This window comes from Canis lupus, chromosome 8 (assembly GCF_011100685.1).
Source record: "Canis lupus familiaris isolate Mischka breed German Shepherd chromosome 8, alternate assembly UU_Cfam_GSD_1.0, whole genome shotgun sequence".
NCBI lineage: Eukaryota > Metazoa > Chordata > Mammalia > Carnivora > Canidae > Canis > Canis lupus.
Genome location: NC_049229.1, coordinates 63,674,126 through 63,699,479, shown reverse-complemented (window position 1 = coordinate 63,699,479; position 25,354 = coordinate 63,674,126). Strand labels below are relative to the sequence as shown.

Here is a 25,354-nt window from a genome sequence, read left to right as displayed (position 1 = left end):
ACAATGATACTAGTTACACCTGATGTGTAACTAGGAAGGTAATTCAATCAATAATCAAAATCTCCCAACGAAGAAAACCCTGGACTCCACGGCTTCACTGTCTCATTTTACCAGACATTTAAAGAAGAATTACACAGACTGAACCACTTTCTTACAGCATACACAAAAATAAACTAAAAATGGATTAAAGATCTAAATGTGAGATCTGAAACTATTAAAACTCCTAAAAGAAAACATAGACAGTAATCCTTTGTACATTAGCCTTAGCAGATGTCCAAGAAAAACAAAAGTAAAAATAAACCATTGGGACCACACCAAAATAAAAACTTCTGTACAGCAAAGGAAACCATCAACAAAACAAAAAGCCAACCTATTGAGTGGAAGGAGATATATGCAAATGCCATATCCAATAAGGAGTTAATATCCAAAATGTGTAAAGAACTTACACAACTCAACCCCAAAAAAAACAATGTACTAAATTTGAAAGTGGCCAGTGGACCTGAGTAGACATTTTTCCAAAGAAGACATCCAGATGACCAACAGATTTATGAAGAGATGCTCAACATCACTCATCATCAGGGAAATGCAAATCAAAACCACAAAGAGATGTCACCTCACACCTGTCCGAATGGCTAGTATCAAAAAGACAAGTAATAGCAGGTGTTAGTGAAGATGTGGAGAAAAGGGGACCCTCATGTACTGTTGGGAATGCAAACTGGTGCAGCCACTGTGGAAAAACATTTTCCTCAAAAACTTAAAAATGGAAATACCATACAATCCAGTAATTCCACTATCAGATATTTACCCAAAGAAAATGAAAACCCTAATTGGAAGAGATATATACACTCCTACATTTAGTGCAGCATTATTTACAATAGCCAAAATATGGAGGCAACCCAGATGTCCATCAATAGCTGAGGGGATAAAGAAAATGTGGTATATATACATATATATAGTAGAATATTATTCAGTTATAAAAAAGAATGAGATCACCCCATTTGTGACAACGTGGTTAGACTAGAGGGTATTATGCTGAGTGAAATAAGTCAGACAGAGAAAGACAAATATATATTATTTCACTTCTATGTGGAACCTAAAGATAAAACAAATGGACAAACAAAAACACAAACAGAATCTTAAACACAGAGAACAAACTGGTCATTGTCAGAGTGCAGAGGGATAAAGAGATGGGTGAAACAGATAAAAGGGATTAAAAGGCATAAAGTTCCAGTTATAAAGCAGGTAAGTCAAGAAGATCAAATACAGCATAGGGAACACAATCAATAACACTGTAATAATGTTGTGTGGTGACAGATAGTGATCACACTTATCATGGTAGGAGTTGAGAAATGTAGAGATCTGTTAGTCACTGTCCTGGAACAAAAAAGAATTCACATAAATCCTCCACAAACTCTTCCCCAAAAATGGAAGAGGAGGGAATACTTCCTAATTCCTTTTATGAGGGAATACTTCCTAATTCACTTATTACTCTGATGCCAATCAGAGTAAAATAAAATTATTTATTTTAATTGCTTCTGATGCCAAAGCCAAACAATGGCACTATAAGAAAACCACAGACCAACATCTCTGATGAATATGGATGCAAAACTCCTCAACAGAATACTAGCAAAGACAACCCAACAGCACAGTAGAAGGATCATACACAAGGACCAAGTGGGGTTCATTCCGAATGCAACCTGGGGTAACATACAGAAATCAATCATTATAATTCATCTCATCAACAGAATGAAGAGAAAAAACACAAGATGGTCGCAGTTGATGCAGAGAAAATATCTGACAAAATTTCAAAACCCTCTCATGATAAAAACACTAAAAAAAAAAAAAACAAGAAATAGAAAGGAACTACCCTCAACATCATGAAGGCCATGTATGAGAAGCCTACAGCTAGAATCAGACTCAATGGGGACAGACTGAACGTTTGCTTCAGGAACAAGATCAGGAACAAGCCCAGGATGCCTGCTTTGGCCTCTTCCATTTAACATAGTTGGGGAAGCAAAATAAGCCAGTCGTAGAAGGACAAACACCATATGATTCCACTTCTGCGAGATCCCTAGAATATCAAAATCACAGAGACAAAAAATCAGAATGGTGGGGGCTGGGGGTTGGAGGAGGAGATGGGGAGGCAGTGTTTACCGTGGACAGAGTTTCAGTTTTGCAAGATGGGCAGAGCTCTGGGGATGGACGTTCGTGATGGTTGCACAACAATGTGAATGTCCTTAGTATTGCTGAGCCGTACACTTAAAAATGGTACGATGGCAAATTTTGTATGTGTCTTACCACAATGAAGAACAACAGGATACAAATCAGGTTTAAATTTAATAGTAATGACAACTGCATGACCACTATTTTCTAAACAAGCCAGTGAAATTCCTGATATATGAAGCTGTTACTCCTAATTCTATGGTTTTAGTGATAATTTCACATTAATTCATTTTTTAAAAATTTATTCAACTTCGATACCAAAAAATGCCATAAACAAAGCCAAAGGACAGACTGAGAAATTTTGTAGGTGATATGACAAAGAGAGGATCATTTTAACTTTAAAGAACTCTCTCAAATCTAAGGAGACAGGAAGTAATCCAGTAGGATTACAGGCAAAGGACTTAAGCAAGTAGAATGCAGAAAAATAAATACACATGGCCGATGGAAATAGAAAAGAATTCTCAACCCCACTCATAATTTAAAAAACATAAATGAGAGCACCACCTGCCACCTATCAGATCGACACAAATGTGCAAGGTTGACGATACTCTACTGATTTCCACGTGAAGAAACAGATATCATGCAATAGATGGGGGATGTTATCTCACAGGAAGATAGTTTTGTGACATCTATTGAGTTAAAAGTAGAAAAAAAATCCAAGTTTTTTATAAAAGATTTTATTTATTTATTCATAAGAGACACAGAGACAGAGGCAGAGACAGCGGCAGAGGGAGAAGCAGGCTCCCTGCGGGGATCCTGATGTGGGACTCCATCCCAGGTCTCCAGGCTCACGACCTGAGTCAAAGGCAGACACTCAACCCCTGAGCCACCCAGGTGCCTAAAATCCAAGTTTTTGATTCAGGAATTCCACTGTGAGGAATTCACCCCATGAAAATATTTACCAAAAAAAAAAAAAAAAATGTAAGGGAACAAAGTTCTTTTTAATTGCAGCATTGTTTGAAGAGAAAAAAAAAAAAACAGAAACAAAACAACAACAAAAACCAACAACAAAACCCTAAATGTCCACCAATAAGGGAATGACTACATAAAATTGGGTACATCTCTATTATGGAATGTCATGCAGTCTTTCAAATTCATAGGACTAGATCTATACAGGCTGATAGGGAAAGATCTCTAAAAGAAAAAATAGGAGCATTTTCTCACGTGCTTGTTGGCCATGTCTATGTCTTCTTTGGTGAAATTTCTGTTCATGTATTTTGCCCATTTCATGATTGGATTGTTTGTTTCTTGGGTGTTGAGTTTTATAAGTTCTTTTTTTAAAATTTTTATTTATTTATGATAATCACAGAGAGAGAGAGAGAGAGAGAGAGAGGCAGAGACACAGGCAGAGGGAGAAGCAGGCTCCATGCACCAGGAGCCCAATGTGGGATTCGATCCCGGGTCTCCAGGATCGCGCCCTGGGCCAAAGGCAGGCGCCAAACCGCTGCGCCACCCAGGGATCCCTTAAAAGTTCTTTATAGGTCTTGGATACTAGCCCTTTATCTGATAGGTCATTTGCAAATAGCTTCTCCCATTCTGTAGGTTGTCTTTTAGCTTTGTTGACTGTTTCTTTTGCTGTGCGGAAGCTTTTTATCTTGATGAAGTCCCAATAGTTCATTTTTGCTTTTGTTTCTCTGCCTTCATGGATGTATCTTGCAAGAAGTTGCTGTGGCCTAGTTCAAAAAACATGTTGCCTGTGTTCTCCTCTAGGATTTTGATGGATTCTTGTCTCACATTTAGATCTTTCATCCACTTTGAGTTTATCTTTGTGTCTAGTGTAAGAGAATGGTCTAGTGTCACTCTTCTGCACGTGGATAGCACATCCAATTTTCCCAGCACCATTTGTTGAAGAGACTGTCTTTTTTCCAGTTGATAGTCTTTCCTGCTTTGTTGAATATTAGTTGACCATAAAGTTGAGGGTCCACTTCTGGATTCTCTATTCTGTTCCATTGATCTATGTGTCGGTTTTTGTGCCAGTACCACCCAGTCTTGATGATCACAGCTTGGTAGTACAACCTGCAATCTGGCATTGTGATGCCCCCAGCTCTGGTTTTCTTTTTCAATATTCCCCTGGCTATTCGGGGTCTTTTCTGATTTCACACAAATCTTAAGATGATTTGTTCCAACTCTCTGAAGAAAGGCCATGGCATTTTGATAGGGATTTCATTAAAAGTGTAAATTGCCCTGGGTAGCATAGACATTTTCACAATATTAATTCTTTTAATCCATGAGCATGGAATATTTTTTCCATCTCTTTGTGTCTTCCTCAATTTCTTTCAGAAGTGTTCTGTAGTTTTTAGGGTATAGATCCTTTACCTCTTTGGTTAGGTTTATTCCTAGATGTCTGATGCTTTTGGGTGCAATTATAAATGAGATCGACTCCTTAATTTCTCTTTCTTCAGTCTCATCCTTAGTGTATAGAAATGCCACTGACTTTTGGGCATTGATGTGTATCCTGCCACACTGCCAAATTGCTGTATGAGTTCTAGCAATCTTGGGGTGGAGTCTTTTGGGTTTTCTATGTAGAGTATCATGTCATCTGCAAAGAGGGAGAGTTTGACTTCTTCTTTGCCAATTTGGGTGTTAAACTATATGTTGGCAAATTGAACTCCAATAAAAAAATATACAAATAAAATAAAAAAGTCACAGGAATTTAAAAAATAAAGAAAAAATAGGGTAAAAAGCAAAACACAGAATAGTGTACAAAGTATGATTTCTCCTGTGAACACACACATTCATTCATCTGACAATTATTACTGAGCATCTACTATGCAGCTGTGAACAAGACTGACAAAATCTTTGCCCACAGGAGCTCAATTGGGGATATAGGCAATAATCCTGGCAAGTCAATACCATGTGTAGAATAGGGGAAGGTTACAAATCTTAGAGCAAAAAATAATGCAGGTACGTGGGATGGGAAGAGTTGGATGTGAGACATGCTCAGAGTGATCAGGGAAGGCCTCACCAAGAAACCCAAGGCATATGAGAAAGTAAGCCATGCGGGTATCTGAAAGAAGAGCAGTCAGGCATAGTGAATAAGGTGATGCAAAGGCCCAGGGGCAGGAATGTCTGGCATGGTCAAGGGAAGCAAGGAGGCAGTGTGCCTAGAATAGGGGAGAATATAAGACAGAGAGAGAGAGAGAGAGAAACAGAAGAGGCTACAATGCTAACTGCAATCCCTGGCTTGGGGTGGGGGTGGGGGAGTCATACATTGAACACCTGTAATGGCTGGCTTTTGTTCTAAGTGAGCTAGAACCCCAAGAGGGAATCCAGCAGAGGCACAAAGTGATTTACTTTTTGACAGAATCATAAAAAGATGTGGGTGATAGAATCATAAACCATTTGTTTTCTTCTTTATGGTTTTCTATATTTAAGAAGTATTAAATATTGGGGTGTCTGGGTGGCTCAGTCAGTTAAGCGTCTGCCTTCAGCTCAGGTCATGGTCCCAGGGTCCTGGGATCAAGCCCTGCATCAGGTTCCCCACTCAGCAGGGAGTCTGCTTCTCCCCCTCCTCCTGCTCCTTTCCCCCTTGTGCGTGCTCTCTCTCTCTCTCTCTCTCTCTCAAATGAATAAATAATTTTTAAAGTATTAAGTATGAATTTAAGAATAAAATGGAAGGAGGTTCTAGGAGATTAGGAAGATGGGCGGGCAAGAAGAAGCTCAAGGAAGCAGTTCTTTGTTAAGCAAAGAAGCAAGGGGGCCTGTCCTGAAGGAGGACATTCCCTCCAAAACATTTCCCCATGCTGTTAGTTTGTATTATCGGGGGAAAAGGGTCCTTGGTGAAGTGGATCTGGAAAACTCTGGACAAGTGTGACTTCTCAACATCCTTCAAATATTACCATCCAAGTGGGAGGGAGAAGATGCAGTGTTTCCCGAACTTATTTGACCATGAAGCTCCATCTTTTTTCCCTATGAATCATCTCTAGGGTTCCTTGGAACACACTTTGCTAAATGCTGCTGTGGGTGAGGAGGCCCTTAGGTGAGGTCGTGACTAGGGTATACCTGCATTTAGTTGGGTCACTCAGGCAGTGATCAGGGGAATCAATTGGCGAGGGAAGGTAAGGTGAGGAGGTCAGAGAGCTTACTCCCCTGTGATACACTGTCCCTTCTGGGCTAACATGCCGCTCTTCTTGAAGATAGTGATTTGAATACCAGATGCCCCTGCACTCAGAGACTCAGTGGCGCCCACTGAAAGCACGCTGATGCAGCAGAGTGGCATTTGACATTTTTGTTTCAGAGTGACAGCACCATCTGGTGTTGCCCGGAGACTCAGCCTACCAACCTCCTCCCTGGGCATTAACTGGAGGGCAGCTGAGGTGCAAGAGGCAGAGTGGACAAACAGGATTGTCAGGTGGGGAGGAGGTGGCCAGGCCCAGGATTGCACAAACCCACATCACCTTGGGCTTGTTAATATTAACTCAATCTCTAGTCTGGGGGAGCACCGGCAATCTCTAAAGTCACTGCCCTGATAAATATTGTTTTGCTCATCTTCTTGGTTGGATCTTCAATGATTCTCTCTTGGCCTTAGATTGTGATCCTGCTGAATCCCCCATAAATAAGCAGCTTTAATCCCCTATGATTACATGTCAGGGAACAGTCCTCCCATGGGACAGGGCAATATCTGGTGAAGGCCCAAATGGAAGTAGAAACCCAGCAGAAGCAACATGAATGAATGGGCAACCAAAGGGCTTCAGGATAATTGTCATCTTAATCCATTTCAATAATTGTGCCATCAAAGCTGCCCCTAGAAATGTATTTTTTCCTGGTGGGCACCCCCTTTCTTTAGTGTCTGAATACATATTTGACTCCTACTCATTGTTCACATAAACTAAAGTTAGGAAGAAGTAGATTCAGTCAACCATTCTTTTACTCAACCAACTAATACTAAGTTAATCACTCTTTTATCCAACCATCTTATACTAAATTCCAATCACATGCCAGTCCAGGGCTACACATTATGCTATGTGTAATTTCCATGCAAATTCAGTGAATAACTTTTAATTCAAACTTCTTTATAAGAAGAAGCAAGGGCTTTGTAGATATCCTATTGCACTGCTGTTTATTTAGCAAATTGTCTTCATCATAAAGGGCGGTGGGACAAGTTGTTCACCGCACATGGATGTCTGAGGGAGAGAGAATGGGCCCTGAAATCCAGGCCATGCTATACTTGCCAAGTGGTACATCCTGGTATATGGTGACATCCATCTGGTATGAGACGTATTCTTTTTACTTTACACAAAGATGCTATTACTTCAGAGAGTATGTGATAAAATAAGTATAGTAAAATATTAATGATTGAATCAATATGGTAGATTTAAAGTGGCCACTGTAAAAGTCTTTCATAATAAAATGTTGAGGCAGGGAAAAGTGGCATGTCATTCTTTGCCAAATTATGCATGGGCCAGAAAGATGCTGTTATGGGTTAAATTGTGCCCCCTCAAAAATTTATATGTTGAGGCTCTAACCCCCAGTACCTTAGAATGTGACCTCATTTGGAGATAGGGTCTTCATAGAGGTGATCAACTTAGAATGAGGTTATTAGAGTGGGCCCTAATCCAACAGGACAGATATCTTTATAAAAAGGGGAAATCTGGTCACTGGGCCATGAGTACAGAGGAAAGACAATATGAAAATACAGCAAGAATAGCATGTGGGCAAGAAGATAGTCAATCTACAAGCCAATGAGAAAAGGCTGGAACAGATCTTTCCCTCATAACCCTCAGAAGGAACCAACATTGCCAACAGCGTGATTTCAGACATCTGGCCTCTAGAACTGTGAGATAATAAATCTTGGTTGTTTAAGGAGCCCAGTTTGTGGTACTTAGTTGCGACAGTCCTAGCAGACTAATTTAGGTCCTTTTCCTCATCTGCACTGAGGGAGGTCACTGAAGGGTAGCAGAGACTAGATCCTCACCCTGAACTCTTAGAGTACACACAAATGTAAGGAAGGCTTGGGGTTTAGTGTTTTAGTGGGGAGACTTCCTACTGTGGGGTTTGGGTTGCTGGGAATTGTCCGTGAGCTAATGTTTGCCTCAGAAATAAGTGAGTGATAGTGAAAAGAAGTCATTATTCATTGACATATAAAGACCAGCTGCTGGGATCCCTGGGTGGCTCAGTGGTTTAGCGCCTGCCTTTGGCCCAAGGCGCAATCCTGGAGTCCCAGGATCGAGTCCCACGTCAGGCTCCTGGCATGGAGCCTGCTTCCCCTTCCTCCTGTGTCTCTGCCTCTCTCTCTCTCTCTCTCTTTGTCTATCACGAATAAATAAATAAATAAATCTTAAAAAAAATAAAGACCAGCTGCTGTCCAATAATGGAGCTACAAGCAGAGAGTTTTGTCACTGATGACTTTTGACACCCAACAGTATTCCACATATAAAGACTCAAGACAGGGTTGTTGAAAACAACAACAACACAGGAACCCAAGCAATCAACCAGACCTGGCAACCAGGGAAAAGATTTGTTAGTGCCTGGTTCTGTTCCTGGTACTAACCACTCATGAGCTATGCCATCTTGGGTAAGCCACTTGAACTCAATTTTCTCATTTGCAAAGACACAAGTTTTGGGGAAGACGAAGGTATTTCATGTAAAGCTTTAAGCACATAGTAAGTGCTCAAGAAATGAGGGCAAAAATTCAGAGACAAAATTGAGATAAGCCCCATGAGGACTAACAAACAGGCTCAAAGGCTTGTTTGTACAACAAACAAATGGCTGCCGGTGAAGGTCAGCAAGCCTGTGGATGGCAAAATCAATATTTGGCTGATATCAGGTGTTTTTCCATATTAGACACTGTGAGAATTGACTATGGTTTATTGTCAATCCTGACAGAATGTGTGCTGGAGTAGGAAGAACACTTGCTTGTGAGCCAAGGGAAGGGATTCTAATTCTCACTGTGCTCTGGACTGTGTAACCCTTGATAAGTTCTTTCTAGCTCTCCCAACCTCTACTTCCTCATTGATACAATGAGAGTGATGGTCTAAAATACCCACCATTTGCTTCAACGTGGATGGAACTGGAGGGTATTATGCTGAGTGAAGTAAGTCAGTCGGAGAAGGACAAACATTATATGTTCTCGTTCATTTGGGGAATATAAATAATAGTGAAAGGGAAAATAAGGGAAGGGAGAAGAAATGTGTGGGAAATATCAGAAAGGGAGACAGAACGTAAAGACTGCTAACTCTGGGAAACGAACTAGGGGTGGTAGAAGGGGAGGAGGGCGGGGGGTGGGAGTGAATGGGTGACGGGCACTGGGTGTTATTCTGTATGTTAGTAAATTGAACACCAATAAAAAAATAAAAAAATAAACTTCAAAAAAAAAAAAAAAAAAAAAAAGAGAGAGTGATGGTCTAGACTGAAAAAGACAAACATGTAACCATGCACAATTTCTTCTGCTCTCACATCCACACAGCCATCACCAGTCAGCCATGGCCCTATTTTCATCTTCATTCAGGCACAGCCTCAGAATCCTTCTCAAGATAAGATTCTGAGAATCACTAAAAATAAATCCAAGATGGCAACAGGGACAGAAACCATTCACTGTCCTGTCCTAGATGGTCTCTAAGATGCCTACTAGTTCTTCTGTTTGCCCAGTATGATTCCTTCCTAGGCCAGAGATGACGTTGTCTTGCACTTTTCAAGATATTCATTTGATAATTATTTGGGACATTTCACTGCCTGGGGTCTTATATTTTGACTTGTCCTTAGGCTTCAGTTTACCTCCTTCCAGACCAAATATCCAACATCCTCACAAGCATCCTAGATGTTAGTGTCTCCATTATTTTAAGTCACTTGGCTTCCTCTGCCCATGCCCACGACAGTCTTGGTTAATGGATTAAGGCACCCTCATACAGAAAGATGGAGTTTCGAATGCCTTCTGCCTCTCTGCCAGGGCCTACCAATTGCTTAAAATTGATGCATCAGATAAAAACCACTGGTCATTTCATCATAGGAAAATATGTGCAGAGATACTCTAGAGGAAATTACCGAACCAAGACAAGCTCTGTGTGTGTGTGTGTGTGTGTGTGTGTGTGTGTGTGTGTTGATAGGTACCAGCTTCAAACCAGTGCCATATGAAAGCTTTCTTTTCTGTCCCTAGGTAAGCCTTCAAACCACCTTTCCAATTCTCTTCTTACCGATGTAGCCACCTCACAATGTTTTCATGATGGATGGATGGATGGATGGATGGATGGATGGATGGATGGATGGGAGCATGAATGGAAAAATGGATAAATAGATGGATAGATGGATGGGAGGATGGATGGATAGATGGATGAGAAGATGGATAGATGGATGGGAGGATGGATGGGAGGATGGATGGATGGATGGATGGATGGATGGATGGATGAATGGATGGATGAATGGGAGAATGGGTAGATAGAAGGATAGCAGGATGGATGGGAGATGGATAAAGATAGATGGGAGATGGATGGGAATATGGATAAATGGATGGGAGGATAGATAATAGATGGAAGGATGGAAAAACACTTTCACTGGGGAATGTGGCATCTTTCCTTTCCCCTTAACCTCTCTGACAGTGTAGCAAAGCCACCCTCCATGGCCAAGTCAGTTCAGCATTCCTTGTTCCTCTAGTTCCCCACAGACCAGTGAGCACCGCACATCATGCACCCAAAAGATGTAGGTGCAGTGGGCTAAGGGCTGGAATATTTGCCTAAGGAGGGTACGACCTGCCCTTCCTGTGTGTTTCTGCCTCCATGACCACCAGAATCAGCTGTCGATGTTGGCTACCCCCTCTTCTCCTCAGCTGAGGACAGCTGCCCACAGGGACCAGCCTGGAGGGTGCTGTGGATACTGGTACTGGGTCTGTAAGTAAAAATTTTCTTCCTCTAGCCTCATGTGTGGTCTCTTTAGCTCCTAGTTAGCTCCTGAGGCATAGCTGTCTCTGCACGGCTATGGGGTACGGCATGGGGAGGGAACAGAGCAGTGCCACAGGACAGGTGGCTTACCTGTAGGTGAGTCTTACCGTAGAAGGTCACCTTGTTCTGAAATAGGGAGCCAGTGAAAGATAAAATCAAGCCTTTGGGGGCATCAGACCTGGAATCAAAGGTGCTGGCTCAGTCACTGGCCAGTTATAGACCTTGAGCAAGCCACTCTATCTCCCTGGGAGATAGATATCTTGAGATTCTGCAGGAGTTGGTTGTGAAAATTAAAAAGAGCATTACTCAGAGTATTGGTTCAAAGGATGAGACTTTTATGAAGAGACTGCATAGAAAGGTGTGGAAAAGTTAGAGGAGAAAACAACAGGGTCTCTGGTGAGACACCCAGAGGTTAGCAAAACCAAGGAGCTCTCACTTGCCCAGAGCTGAGGCAGTAAAGGGAAGAAATGGTTAGGGCAGGAGCCACAGAGGAGGTGCTTTCTGGAAGGACCCAAGATGGTAGAAGGATGCAGCTGCTCAAGAGGCGTGGAGCTGAAGCAGGGAGCCTCCTTTTCCTCCTGCCCAGCACTCCCCCCCATACCAAACATAAGAAGAAGCCAGTGGCCAGGAGAGGTAGGAACAGCCAACTTTTGCCAAGTGCTTACTACATGCCATGAGCACATACACTATTTCATTTAACTTTGACTCACAAGGAGTTTAGCCCTGAGCATTATAAGTGCTCCCCACAATATAACTTGTATTATTGGTTTAATGGGGTTTCCCACTGACCTGGAAGGCGAATTCAGATCCTGGACATTTTTAAGAAATGGGGGAACCAGTGACCCCCACCACACCCCTAGCCCCAAGTTTTCCTTAACAACTTTTTTTAGAATGAAGGTGTGTATTTTACCAAATCATAAAGCATTGTGTGCAAGGTCTCTGAAGATGGGGAGACACGACCGCAGCAGAGGACAGTGGGGGGATGGGCTGGAGTCCAGAGAGGGACAGAGGAGTCTCTTGGTAGAGTTCTTCCTGAGAATCCCCACCTGTCACCACCATGATCAAGTAGGGAAGTCTATAGGCCCAGGACACTGCCATTCCACAGGATGAAGACTACTTGTTGCTTCCTTCTCCCTCTCTTCCTCCTCCAGCCGATGATCCCAGGGACTGCTCCGTGTTCCTTGGACTTCATTCTGGATACAAAGATAAAGGAAACCCTCACTGGCTTAGAGTTACATCCTTCCCCAACACAAAGGATGTCATGTGTCATGTGTCAGTATCAAGAACTCAGGCAGACTGTCCTCCTGCCCTGCAGGGATGACTGTCACTGGCTGTGCCTGTGGCTATGGCTGTGGTTCCTGGGATATCCGGGGCGAAACTACATGCCACTGCCAGTGCAGCATTATCGACTGGACCACCGCTCGCTGCTGCCCCCTGACCTGAGGGGGAGGAGGGCGAGAACCCAATGGTGTGACCATGACTGTAATGAAACAATACACCTGCCTCAAACTGTTCCTTTCATTTGTTACAACCTGCCTCTTGGGTAGTAAAGATAATTTTTACTTAAAAAAAAAAAAGGCAGGGCACCGTGATCCCCAGGGTAGGACCTAGACTGTATGGGAAACCCAGGAGTTCTCTCTCTCCCTCACTCAGGGAGCCTACTTAGTCCTTCCCCACCCAACCCCGTCTCTCCAGACCAAGCAGCCAGATTCTCTCCATTCCATGGGGACAAACACCACTGTTCCCATGCTCACAGGACAGGGAAGTCACCCACGGGATGAGGACAGGCCCACTCAGTCCCAAGTGCAAATTCTGAAGGAAGGGGATCCCTGGGTGGTGCAGCGGTTTAGCGCCTGCCTTTGGCCCGGGGCGCGATCCTGGAGACCTGGGATTGAGTCCCACGTCGGGCTCCTGGTGCATGGAGCCTGCTTCTCCCTCTGCCTGTGTCTCTGCCTCTCTCTCTCTCTGTGTGTGACTATCATAAATAAATAAAAATTTTTTAAAAAAAGCTTTTACAAATTCTGAAGGAAGAGTCTGGACATCCTGGATCAGGTGCCCATTTCCCATAAATCAGCACAGCTAGAGGCAGGGAGCAGGATCGGGTGAGCAGGTGGGGAGCTGAATCTATATATTGTGAATATTATATTTCAAGTAGAATGTATTATTATAACTAAAATCTAAAGAAAGCAGATATTTTATGATAAAACTGTTGTGTAGTGCATGCTCTGAGTGGAATTCAGAGGCAAACCCAGATTCAGTGATTAACAATGCCAAAAAATGCAAGTAACTAGCCATTGTTCAAATAATAGTGGTGCTATTTCTCTTTTGTGCCCTTTTAGACTTTTATGGCCCTAAAATTCCATTTTATTAGGAACCCATTTTCCACCTGGTCTTTCTTGACAGGGTTGTTTTTTTTTTTTTTTTTCTACTTTAAACAGTTTCTTTTTTTTTTTTTTAAGATTTTGTTTATTCACGAGAGACACACAGAGAGAGACAGAGGCAGAGACACAGGCAGAGGAAGAAGCAGGCTCCATGCAGGGAGCCCGACGTGGGACTCGATCCCGGGTCTCCAGGATAAGGCCCTGGACTGAAGGCGGCGCTAAACTGCTGAGCCACCAGGGCTGCCACTTTAAACAGTTTCTAAATAAAATTCTGTATTTCAAGAGAAAAAAAAAAATCTAAAGACGCCTAAAGGGTACAGCTAGGACTTTTCTCCCCTAACAACTATAGTTTTACCAAACACCCCCTGTGTTTCACCCACCATGTGTTCGCATCAAGCTTAACACAGGTCCAGAGGCAGGACTCGAACCCAGGTCCACCTGATTCCAAAAGCCTGTGTCTCACCCCAGGGCACTCAGTGGAGGAAAGTAGCAGGGAGCGTTCCAGGGTGCCAGTTCCTGGGACTGGCTGGCCGCGTTCTGCGTCTCTAATTGTCCGGGACGGTACACCCCACGCTGTTCTTCTGGCTACTGGTGGCCAGGCTGGGTCCTCACGCCTGTGGCCAAGGGGCTCCTGACCAAGAAAATCACGGGAGCCCAGTGACCCTGTCGGCCTCCCCGATCTCCCTGAACAACTCCCACTTTGCCTTCAGCCTGTACAGGCTGCAAACCCAGCAAGAACGTCCTCTCCCCACCCCCAGCTCCTCCATGCCCCCCACGCTGCTGGCTCTCCTGGCCACGCGGGCAGTGCTCACCCAGGTCCTAGAGGGTCTGGCTTCGCCCCCGCCCAGGTCCCAGACAGCGGGGTCCGTGCGCACTACAGCCAGCAACTCCTTGCCCTCCTGCTGGCCCTGGAGGCCTGCCGGCCAGTCACGGGCAGAGCCTGGCACGTGGTTTTGTCCACCTTGCCCACAACCTGTACCACACTGAGGTCTTCCTCGCTCCCTTCGGGAACAACCACAGGCCCAGGCAGCAGATGGACCACCTCATAAGCAGGAGGACCCATTGGGAAGCTGGGCACTGTCTCAATCCTGGCCAATCATACTTTCTTTAAGAAATTCTCTAGAGATTATTTAGATCCCTTTGCAGTAAGCTACAAAGTTCATCCGTCTTTTGCCCAAGAGGAGTATTTCCTTCCACCTTCTTGCTGCCCCTCCGAGAATTCAATCACTTATCACTCCTGCACCTGCAGCCCCTCCCTCTTCTGGTACCTTCTCCTGAACATCCCAGCTCTGTCTCAGGCGGTAGCCCCATCACAACCAAAATTTTAGGTCGGGGTGCCCCCACGAAGGCACATAAGTTGTGTGTTTCGCAGCGAATGAACACGTGCTTTTTGGTTTTTTTTTTTTTAATTCAATTAGCCAACATAAAGTACACACTTAGTCCCAGATGTAGTGTGCAGTGATTTACCAGTTGTGTGCAAGACCCAGTGCTCATCCCATCACGCGCCCTCCTTACTGCCTGTCACCCAGTTACCCCGTCCCCCCACTTCCCTCCCCTCCAACGGCCCTCAGTGTGTTTCCTAGAGTTAAGAGTCTCTCATGGTTTTTCTGCCTCTCTGTTGACTTCTCATTCAGTTTTCCCTGTTCAAAAAACTCACTTTTTTCAAGTTGTAACTGCAGAACATGAGGCTACGTTCAGGGCCCTTGTGACAGCCTTGCCCCCTCGGGCTATCCCAGCTCGCCGGCCGTGCCACCCATCACAGGTCTTGCTTCTGGGCCCAGGGTTCATCCCAAAGGGTTTTGCAAGCTGCCTCCCGCCCACCCTTGAAAAGAAACTCCTTGTTGAGCTGGGGATCCTGTCCTGAGGATGTCCCTGGATCCTGAGGATCCTGTCCTGGCGTCCCCCCAGCGTTGCTACATTTAACTCTATTTTGTGGACTCTCCTCCCTGACACTCCTCCTGTGGGCTCAGTGTGGCTTTGCTGGTTTTCTTAGCTCTGCCATTTCTGTGTATCTCCCTGTCATGTGGAGCCTGTTAAAGATGGTGTTCCATAGAGTCCTCCCTTGGTCATCTTCCTTGGGCAAGTTTGGCTCTCCAGCGGCCCCTACCCCTCCTGCACTCTCTATGTCCACCCCCACCTCTCATGAGCTCCAGACCCACACCTCCACAGGCCATCGGGTCACCTCCACCCAAATATCCAAGACATGCCCTAAGTTCAGCATGTTCAAAACAAGAATCCCTTCCCACTGACCCTACCACCCCTCAAATCCCCCTCTTCTGTTTCTTTTCCTTTAAGTGTCAGGGCATCTGCCAAACCAGCTCTAACCATGAGCTGGGCAGATCTTCTATCTCTTTCCACCCCCTCCCCCCACTACACTTCTAAGCAGAAGCCATGACCTGTGGGGGCCTCCTCTCTAATCTCTCTCCAGGCTGTGCCACTGTCCCTCTCCACTGCCACTAGCCTCATCAGGCTCCATTATCTTTTACCAGACGTATTGCAATTGCTTCTCAACTGGCTTTCCTGTTGTCTCCCTTCACCCATTTTCCATGCTGCTGTCGGGGTAACCATTCCATCAACCAGATTTGACCTTGTAGCCCCACTGCTGAACACCTGTGAGTCACCCCAGCCCAACTTAGGACCGTGCTCCACATCTTTGGCACAGACCCCAAGGCCTTCCAGTGACCTGCTCCCGGCTGATCGCTTCAACCGCACCTCTTGCCACCCTCCCGACTCCCCTCTTTCTGAGTGCATCACAGGTTAGTCGCATGAAACAATACCCCTTTCCTGAACTGCATGATCCCTTTGCCCTATGGGTCTCTCTACACAGGCCACCCACTCCTCTGCCCCCCATCTCCTCTCCACTTCCCCCACCACTGGGTACCCACCCATCAGGGTTCAGCTTCAAAGTCACCAACCCCAGGAAGTCTTCCTTAATATCCTCCACCACTGGGGTCGCCACATTTAGAAATAAAACAAAACATGGGTATAATTATATTTATTTTTTAATTTATTTATTAATGAGAGATACAGAGAGAGAGGCAGAGATACAGGCCGAAGGAGAAGCAGGCTCCATGCAGGGAGCCCGACATGGGACTTGATCTCGGGTCTCCAGGATCACTCCCTGGGCTGAAGGCAGGCACCAAACTGCTGAGCCACCCAGGCTTCCGCTATATTTATATTAGAAACAATTTGTTTCTCTGAAATTTTGTCTGGCAACCCTACACACCGTCCCCCCAAAGTAGGTGGAGGTGAGAGAACTAGTTTTCATTTTGAACATGCGGAGCATGAGATGCTTCTAGAATATCTGGATGGAGGTGACCAGGTGGCCAGTGGGGATTTGGGTCTGGAGTTCATAAGAGGTGTGGGTTGTGCTTAGAGAGTTGGAGGTCTTCAGTGAACAGGAGGAGTAGAGCTGCTGGAGGGGACCCATGCCTCTCTCTCCTCTGTGTCCTTGTGGCTCCACCTCCTTTCCTTAACCTGAAGACGTAACACGCAGTATCAGAGTTTTCTAATTATTTACCTCTAGCCCGCAAGACCGTGGGCTTCTTCATACGGGAGATGCTATTATTCTGTATCACACCCAGAATCCAGACACTGTCAAGATTACAGTGTTCGGAAATTCAGCTCCCTGGTTCTCGGCACTTCCTGCACTGCAAGGCTGGCTCTGGGCCCCTCAGAGCTGAACCCCTCAACTTCTAGATGGGAGCCTCAGCTGCCAGACGAGAAGGGAAGGCAGGAAGCCAGCTCCAAAGGAGGAGGGGTGGGCTCAGCCCAACCCTGACAAAGCTCCTCAGGCCCTCTAGCCCACGTTTACCTGTAGACGGCACCCAACTGATATTAGGGGAGAGCATAGTGTCATATTTTGCAGAGTTGCAGTGAGCACCGTAATGGTAAAATTAATAGCTAACAATTCCTGAGCAACTACTATGTACTAGACACTGGGCTCAGGCTTCACAGAGGGCATCTCATTGAATGCTGACAGATATCCAACGAGGTCGTTGTTACACCTCCGGTTTATGCATGAAGAGGTGGGTGGTCCTCATTCTCTCTCTGGCCTCACCTCCTACCACCCTCTCCATCACTCCTTCAGCTCCAGATCCACAGGCTTCCCAATGTCCCTTGAACATGCCAGACTCATTCCTGCCACCGGGCCTTTGCACATACCATCCCCTCTCTGGAATGTTCTCCCTACCATTCATTCCATCACTCCCTCACCCCACTGGGTCTTTCCCCCATATCACCTTTCCAGGAAGGCTTTATGCGAACCGATAACTCCCCTCTCCTGACATTTCCTATCTCCTTTCCCTTTATCTCTCTCCTCAGCACTACCACCATCAAACATATTTTTCCTTATTTTACTTGTTCCTTGTTTGCCCTGACATGTAAAGCTCCCCTCTGACAGCGGGTCCCTTGTGCACGACTGTATTGCCCGCATCAAGAATGATGCCTGGCACACAAGAGCTCCTCCCAAACTACCTCCCAAATGAATGAAGTCCCTGGCATCAGGTGCCCTCTGCTGGGAATGTTGGCGGTGTCCTGTCTCTTACCAGGGAAATGGAAAATCCTCTTTGACCCAAAGCTCACCGAGATCAGACCCTTCTCAGTGAGTGAGTGAGGGGGTCAAGATCCTAGTGCCCATGATGCAGCAGCTGGGCCGGTTCCAGCTTAAGCATTTCTACCACCTGCAAAGCTACGTCCTCTGGCTGCCATGCAGCTGCAACATCACTGTCTTGGGATGCTGTCTTCATCCTACCCGACACAGGAAAAGCCAGGGACACAGAAGAGACCCTCATGACAGAGCATTTTGACACATGGACTCAGCCCTTGCCACTAAGGTAAAACCCCAGCTGTCTCTGCTCCAAATGTAGTGAACCCACCTCAGTGGCCACCCTCTCCACCCCTGTGACTGGGAGGCTGTGACCCTTCTGGTCTTAGGGCCCATGATGGGAGGGAGTGGGGCCCGTTCACACCCTAACCATTAGGCAGGATTCAGCCAAACACTCCTGCAAGCCATGGAAAGCAGTGTGCTGTCACAATAAAACATTCAATCTTCCTCTGAGGGATTTACAGTTAATGTGAGGGTTTCAAAGCACTAAGACGTTGTAAAGGACCGAGCAGCATTTCACTTAGCTTTACCCAGTGTTTCCCAAAGAAGATTTGAACATGCCATGCATTTCCACATAAGACCTAGAAACCAACTATGCTACTATGGAAGCCATGGCTGGAGAGAGATGCCTCCCAGCTATTCATTGATTTACTTTTTGTGACCAGTGAATGTCCCAGTGGGAGCCAAGACCAGGCCCCTTTACACCTGGTCATGGTGTAATGAGCCACCCACACTTCCCGTCCCTCCTCCTTGCCATGTCCTTCATCAACTCGCTTGCTCCCCTGTGGTACCTGGAGCCTCTGCTACTCAAAATGTGGTCTACGGACGAACATCATTGGCTTCATCTGGGAGTCTGTCAGAAATAGAGGACCTCAGGCCCCATCCCACACCTACTGACTCAGAGTCTTTATTTTAGCAAGACCCCAGAGGATTCCCATGCACATTGAAGACTGGGACTCCAGGGAAGTCCCACTGCTTCCGGGTAGATCTTCAAGATCCCCAGCCGTTACAAATCACCAGGTGCTGTCTCACATGAGCCATCTCTACAACCATCATTTTGTCTCAGCACATAATGGGCCAGACACTCTCCACTGGGGTGGGGGAGGGGGAGGGTGCTATACCCTGCGTATCATGCAATGTTTGGCAACATGTCTGGATGCCCGTACAACCTGCCACCACCCCCAGTTGTGACCACCAGAAAAGTCTCCAAACATTGCAAGCTATCCCCTGGAAGACAAAGTCTCCTTTGTGCTACAGGATGAACCCAGGTGCAAACTGTGGGCTCCTGCACCCTGCCCTCCCTGGGTTCTTTCTCAGCACCACCCAAGACCTGGCCCAAGACTATACATGGAGTGAACCACACTGAGTTCAGGGTTGAAGTTTTCACCCCCACAGAACTTTCTCAGTCCTGCCCCTAGAGAGGACTGAGACTCAGCTCTCCTCCCCGTTGCTTGGCCCCCTGCAAGGCACCAGCAGAGGTGAGGAAACCATTGGCTCAGCTCCCAGTGGAGACAAGGAGGCCAAGGACAGACGGATTCTCAGCACTCGGTCTCTCCCTGCAGCCATGAACCCAGACAGCCATGATCAGGTCATGCCATGGGCAGAGCCCCTGTGTGCTTTTCAAGGGCAGACATGGAAAGGTGAGCCAGGAGGAAATAGGAAAGCCTGGGTCCCCGCCCTCCCCCAGAGCCACCCTCAGGCAGGGACACAGGGCAATGCTATATGTTGGGCCTAAGACAGACAGACAGCCTCCTGGACTATGAGGCCCAGTGCAGGCCAGTCTGAGAGGCAGCAGCATGGCTGGAGAGCAAGCTTTGGCTGTGAGTTCTTTCCTTGCTCTTTAGAAACTGTATGACTTGGGGAAAATCACTTAGCCTGTTGGGTGCTCCATATTCCCATTGATGAGAAGCAGGTATTGGTAGCACCCAGTTCCCAGAACCACTGTGAGAACAAATGAAATCACCTTACAAAGTACCAGGCACAGGTCTGTTCATTGAAGACACCAAGTAGACACAGCTGACCTGGATTTTATGCTATTAACTGACAGGTGGTGAAATTGCTGGCCAGGGCCATTTATTAGGTGATATTATTTCAGCTCTCTTCTCGCCTCTCATTCCCCTAAATAGCAGAAGGAGGCCATATTTTCCAAAACTCTTTTTATCTGGAAACAGTCAACTGGAACAACTCTTGCCCTCAATGGACATGGTGGGTATGTCCCATTACCACGCAGGAATCACAGGCATTTCCCTACAAAGCATCCCCATGAGGATCTCCAGGGTGAGTTAAATTACACCCCAGGTGTCTGGGCAACATGTAACGCACCTCTCTTCCTCCTTCATTCAACATGCACGGGGCGAAGAGGAGGCAATGCCATGTCTGAGCCGTGCTCGGGGGGTACACAGGGCTCCCTAGCTGGTGGGCAAGTCAAACATGGAAATGGTGAGTTACAACCCCCCCATGGTGTCCTGAGGACAGCTGCTCCAGAGGAGAGGGCTGAGCTTCATTTGGGAGTGAGGGGTAATGCTTCCTTCCCAAGCTCTCCACTAAAGCAAGCACTCCTGCTTTGGGGAGCCGGGAGGAGCTATGGAGAGCAGGAGACCAGGTGTGTTTCTGCAACTCTCCCCCACCCCCGGGAGAGCAGGGGAGTCACCTTGTGGTGCCTAGACTGAGTCCTGAAGTCCTAATACCACTGTGGGATCTCCAGAGGGTAGAAAGGGGAATTATCTGGAAATATTAACCAGCTTTAGGAGAAGGCAAGTACTGTGCGGGGGGGGGAGGGGCAGCGTGAGTGGTGACAGGCAGGATGGGAAGTGGGGCTGCAGTGAGCTGGATCTGGCTCCAGAGGAGCCTTGTCAGCCAGGCTAAGGTGCTGGGACAGTCACCCTGTGAACTGGGGGAAGAAGGAAGACCACCAGGGAGCTGTAAGCAAGGATGGGATTGCATCTGAGCTTCAAGGAACTCAGGCCGATGTCCCAAGGAAGGAGATCACAGCAGAGCCTGAGGATCCGAGGGTGGCAGGTGGATAAGCTAGCTGGTGACAACACAGGCAGGGCTCAGAGAGAGGCAACATGGACAGTGAGAAGTGTTGAGCAGAAGAGGCACTTGCAGGTGGAAATGCCAGGACTGTGGCTGGCTTGGGGGTGGGGAGTCAACCAAAAGGACATCAGCTGTCTGAGAGGCGAGGGGAAATCCATGCAAGGCAAGAGCATCCCATGAACACACACCGTGGAGGGGCAGAGGGGACCCTGCCGTAGAGGAGGGACTGCGCAGAGCAGCACGGTGAGCCCTGCAACCAAGGGTGCCAAGCCCGATGGGGAGAGACAGCATCCTCCACCCGTTTGGATGAGGAATCAGTGTCTACCAGGGGACAGAACACCCCAGGTCATGCATCTCGTCTTGATAGAATGGGGAGTCGATTGCCAGTCTCCTGGGCACTGGCGGTACTCTGTGCACCCCAGGACACAGCCTCTCCCCGGCAGACAGAGGGTCAGAGCTCAGACTGAAGAGCGGTGTGGCCACCCCTGGAGGAGGGGCAGCTCCTGCTTGGATCAGTGCTCTGAACCTCCGTCCCTGCAGGCAGTGCACACAGCAGAGTTGACCATGGATGAGAAAGAAGAGGCCCGGGATACCTTGGGCTTCCAGGCCCTCCCCAGGTCCCAGGCCCTCCCCAGGTCCCATGCCCTCCCAGGTCCCATGCCCCACCCCCTTTCATTTCAACCAGACTTTCCTGCTATTAATGTTTGAGGAAGGCAGTCGCAGCCTCCTCTTCATGGGGAAAGTGATGAATCCCATAGCAAAGCCATAGTCAGGTGGCCAGAGGACCTGCCTCCCTCCGCCTCTACCATCCTGGGCTCCTGAGGAGAAAGGAAAACCAAGACCGAAGTTTACTGAGCACACAGCTCATGGGTCTATCTTCTGGGCTTTGCACAAAACCCCTCTGAGTCATTATCCCCATTGCACAGATTAGCACACCAAGGTCCAGAACAGCTGCACGATCACAAGCCAAACTCACTGCCCCAACACCAACATTTCTGGGAGGATCTGCAGATTCAGATCACTCTCATGACCTTCCGGCAGCTTCACATCTGGACTTCCTCCTCTGCTTGCAGTTCTCTCATGCGCTGCCTGAACCGTGGCAGACCTGTGTTCCTTTGGAGAAGTGGCTCAACGAAGCAGCAAATGCAGCCTTGTGTGAGAGTGTTTTGGTGCCACTGGGCCAGTGGTTCCCCCACATGACTCGGGGAACCCGCTGTGAGTGGCGCAGGCGCCATCTGTGTGACATAGAGGGTAGGACTGTGTCATCAACACCACCTGCTGGCATCCAATAGGCCCAGACGGTTTACGAGGGGCCAGCTGAGTTTCTCATCCTCAAGTGGTTGAGAAGGAAGCACTCAAGGAACTTCTCAGGTTCTCTTTGGCAAGAAAGACTACTTAATATTATTTGTGTTTGGAAGCACCTGCATGCCTCAACAATGCTCCTGCAAAGGCTAAGCCAGCCCGATGCTCCCTAGACCCAGTCCACTGGACAGTCAGTCCTATGTAAATCCTCTGAGTAAGCACCCACCGAGTACCTGATGTGCGCGAGGCATGGTCCTGAGGCTGAAAGGAACAGAGGAGGCAGTCCCATCCTCAAAGAGCTCGTCGTGAAGGTGTGCACGGGGCATGCCGCCCACTGCAACCACTCCTGGTCTGGGAGTATAATATATTCTCTTTTGCTACAAATAGGATACATGTCCTCCCTGGGAGGCATGTCAGGTGGAATTTTAAGCTGAATGGTCAAGGAGCCCAGGACGGCCAGAATCTGAATCATGATGACAAGATGGTAAAGGTGTAGCCTGAGGGCAAACTGGAGCCAGCAGATCACAGCAAGCTGGTGGGAGTCCGTGGGAACTCTGATCCCATAGTCATTGGGATCACTGACTACTATCACCAGCTACCCTGCCTCAGGTTCAAGTGTCCCCTCTCTGACCACCGCCTTCTTTCTTTCCAGCTCATTCCTTTTGGCACCCAACCCCAACAAGCCTTCAGCCCACTGGGATGCATGATCCATGGAGCCTACCAGTTACCCCCTCCCTCTCTTCCTCGGGCCCTGGCTTCCTCCTTGCCCTGCTTAAATCCCATAACCAGCTGTACCTTCAGCTCCTTTGCCCTTCTCTGTATCAAAACTCCCTAATTTATCAAAACTTTATCAAAACTCCCTAATTCTCCCCTTGTTCCAAGCTGACATGCAAACTGCTGAATATACCTGACACTGATGGGTGTCATTTCAAATTCATGATCACTAAACCTCAAAAGAGGCCTTGATCCTAGGAGCAATCACTCTCTACATGAGCCCTTTTATGCTCCCACTGCCTTAAGTAAATACTTTATAACCTGGCTTTCATACCTTCACCTCTAACGCTTCCTGCCCCAAATCACTCTCAGATGATGACCTCATTTCCATTTTCCCTGGCAAAATATAGGCAATACTCATCTGCCCACCACCTGCAGCTCTGCTCATACCTCCACCTTTCCTTCTATCAGCATGGAGAATCTGGTCGTGCTCCTAGCTGAGGCCACTGCCTCACCTACACCACTGGCTGTATTTTATGTCACCCACACAAGGACACCACACCAGCAATCCTGCCCCTCCACCTCCTCAATCACAAATCCCCCCTATCTACTGGGCTTGTTCTATCAGGATGCAAACATGCTCCTATTTCTTCCATGAGATGGATGGATGCATGCATGCATAGATTAGGTATAGGTATATAGACACACACACAATGCTAGATATAGACACAAACATAGATGATAGATAGATAGATAGATAGATAGATAGATAGATAGATAGATAGATGATAGATAGATGTAGAAGTAGAGATAAATATAATCACTCCCCCCCTCCCCAGCATACACACCACTATGGTCTATCAACATAGTGGAATACCAACAACAAAAAAATATCCATTGATATGTGTACTACAGTGTGGATAAATCTCAAAAACAATATGTTAAGTGAAGAAGCCAGACCACTTCGACAGATGAATGGATAAGGAAGATGTGGTCTGTATACAATGGAATATTCCTCAACCATCAGAAAGGATGAATACCCACCTTTTGCTTCAACATGGATGGAACTGGAGGGTATTATGCTGAGTGAAATGAGTCAATCAGTGAAAGACATCATATGGTTTCACTCATACATGGAATATAAGAAATAGTGAAAGGGACTATAAGGGAAAGGAGGAGAACTGAATGGGGAAAAATTAGAGAGGGAGTCAAACCATGAGAGACTCCTAACTCTGGGAAACAAACAGAGGGTTGCAAAAGGGGAGGTGGATGGGGGTATGGGGTTACTGGGTGATAGGCACTGAGGAAGGCACTTGATGGGATGAGCATTGGCTGTTATAGTATATGTTGGCAAACAATTTAAATTAAAAAAAATAATAAAAAGTTTAAAAAGAAAGAAGCCAGACCAAAAATATGTGATTCCACTTATACAAATTAACCAGAAAAGGCAAAAGTATGGAGCCATAAAGCAGATCAATGGTTGCCGACAGTTGGACATCAGAGTAAGAATTGATAGCAAAATGGTTTATGGGATTTTTTTTCTTTGTGGCAATGGAAATGATCCAAAACCTAATGACATTGGTACAACTCTAAATTTACTAAAAATCATTGAATCATTCACTGTCAGCGGGTGAATCTTGTGGTACATCAATTATATCTCAATAAAGCTGTTTAAAACAACCCTTTACAGATACATGAAACAGCATTGAGGAGGAAATTTTACTGCTTCAAATGCATATGTCACCACATACACTAAAAAAATGATAAAATCATCATCATCTGAAGACATTAAAAGGAGAACCATAAATAAAATGAAACTGTAAAAAAGACAAATGAAACAAATAAAATGAAAAAGTGTAAAAAAGACAAATGAAACAATGTAGAAGAAAGGAAATAAACATGACAAAAGTTAATGAAATAGAAAGAGAAAGCAACATAGAGTAAGACTGATTAAGAAACTCAAAAGTCAGTTTTTGAATATACAATAACATTAATGACCTCTTGGTGAAACTGATCAAGAAAAACAGAAGAGAAACACTAATAACTAAGGCCAGAAGTGAAAAATGGACCATTCCTGTGCATCCGGAACATGCTAAAAAGAAAAAAAAAAAGTAGTATGTTATAGAAACTGTATATACATTAATTTTTAAAGGTAGATTAAATGGACATTTTTAAAATATCCTACTTGAATAAATAGGAAATCTGAGTAGCTCTCTGACTAT

At 46.1% G+C, this 25,354-nt stretch overlaps 1 pseudogene; it reads left to right on the top strand.

Annotated features, from left to right (window-relative positions):
- The first annotated feature begins 12,199 nt into the window (after positions 1-12,199).
- LOC100686336 lies at positions 12,200-12,579 on the top strand (annotated as a pseudogene).
- Positions 12,580-25,354: the final 12,775 nt, after the last annotated feature.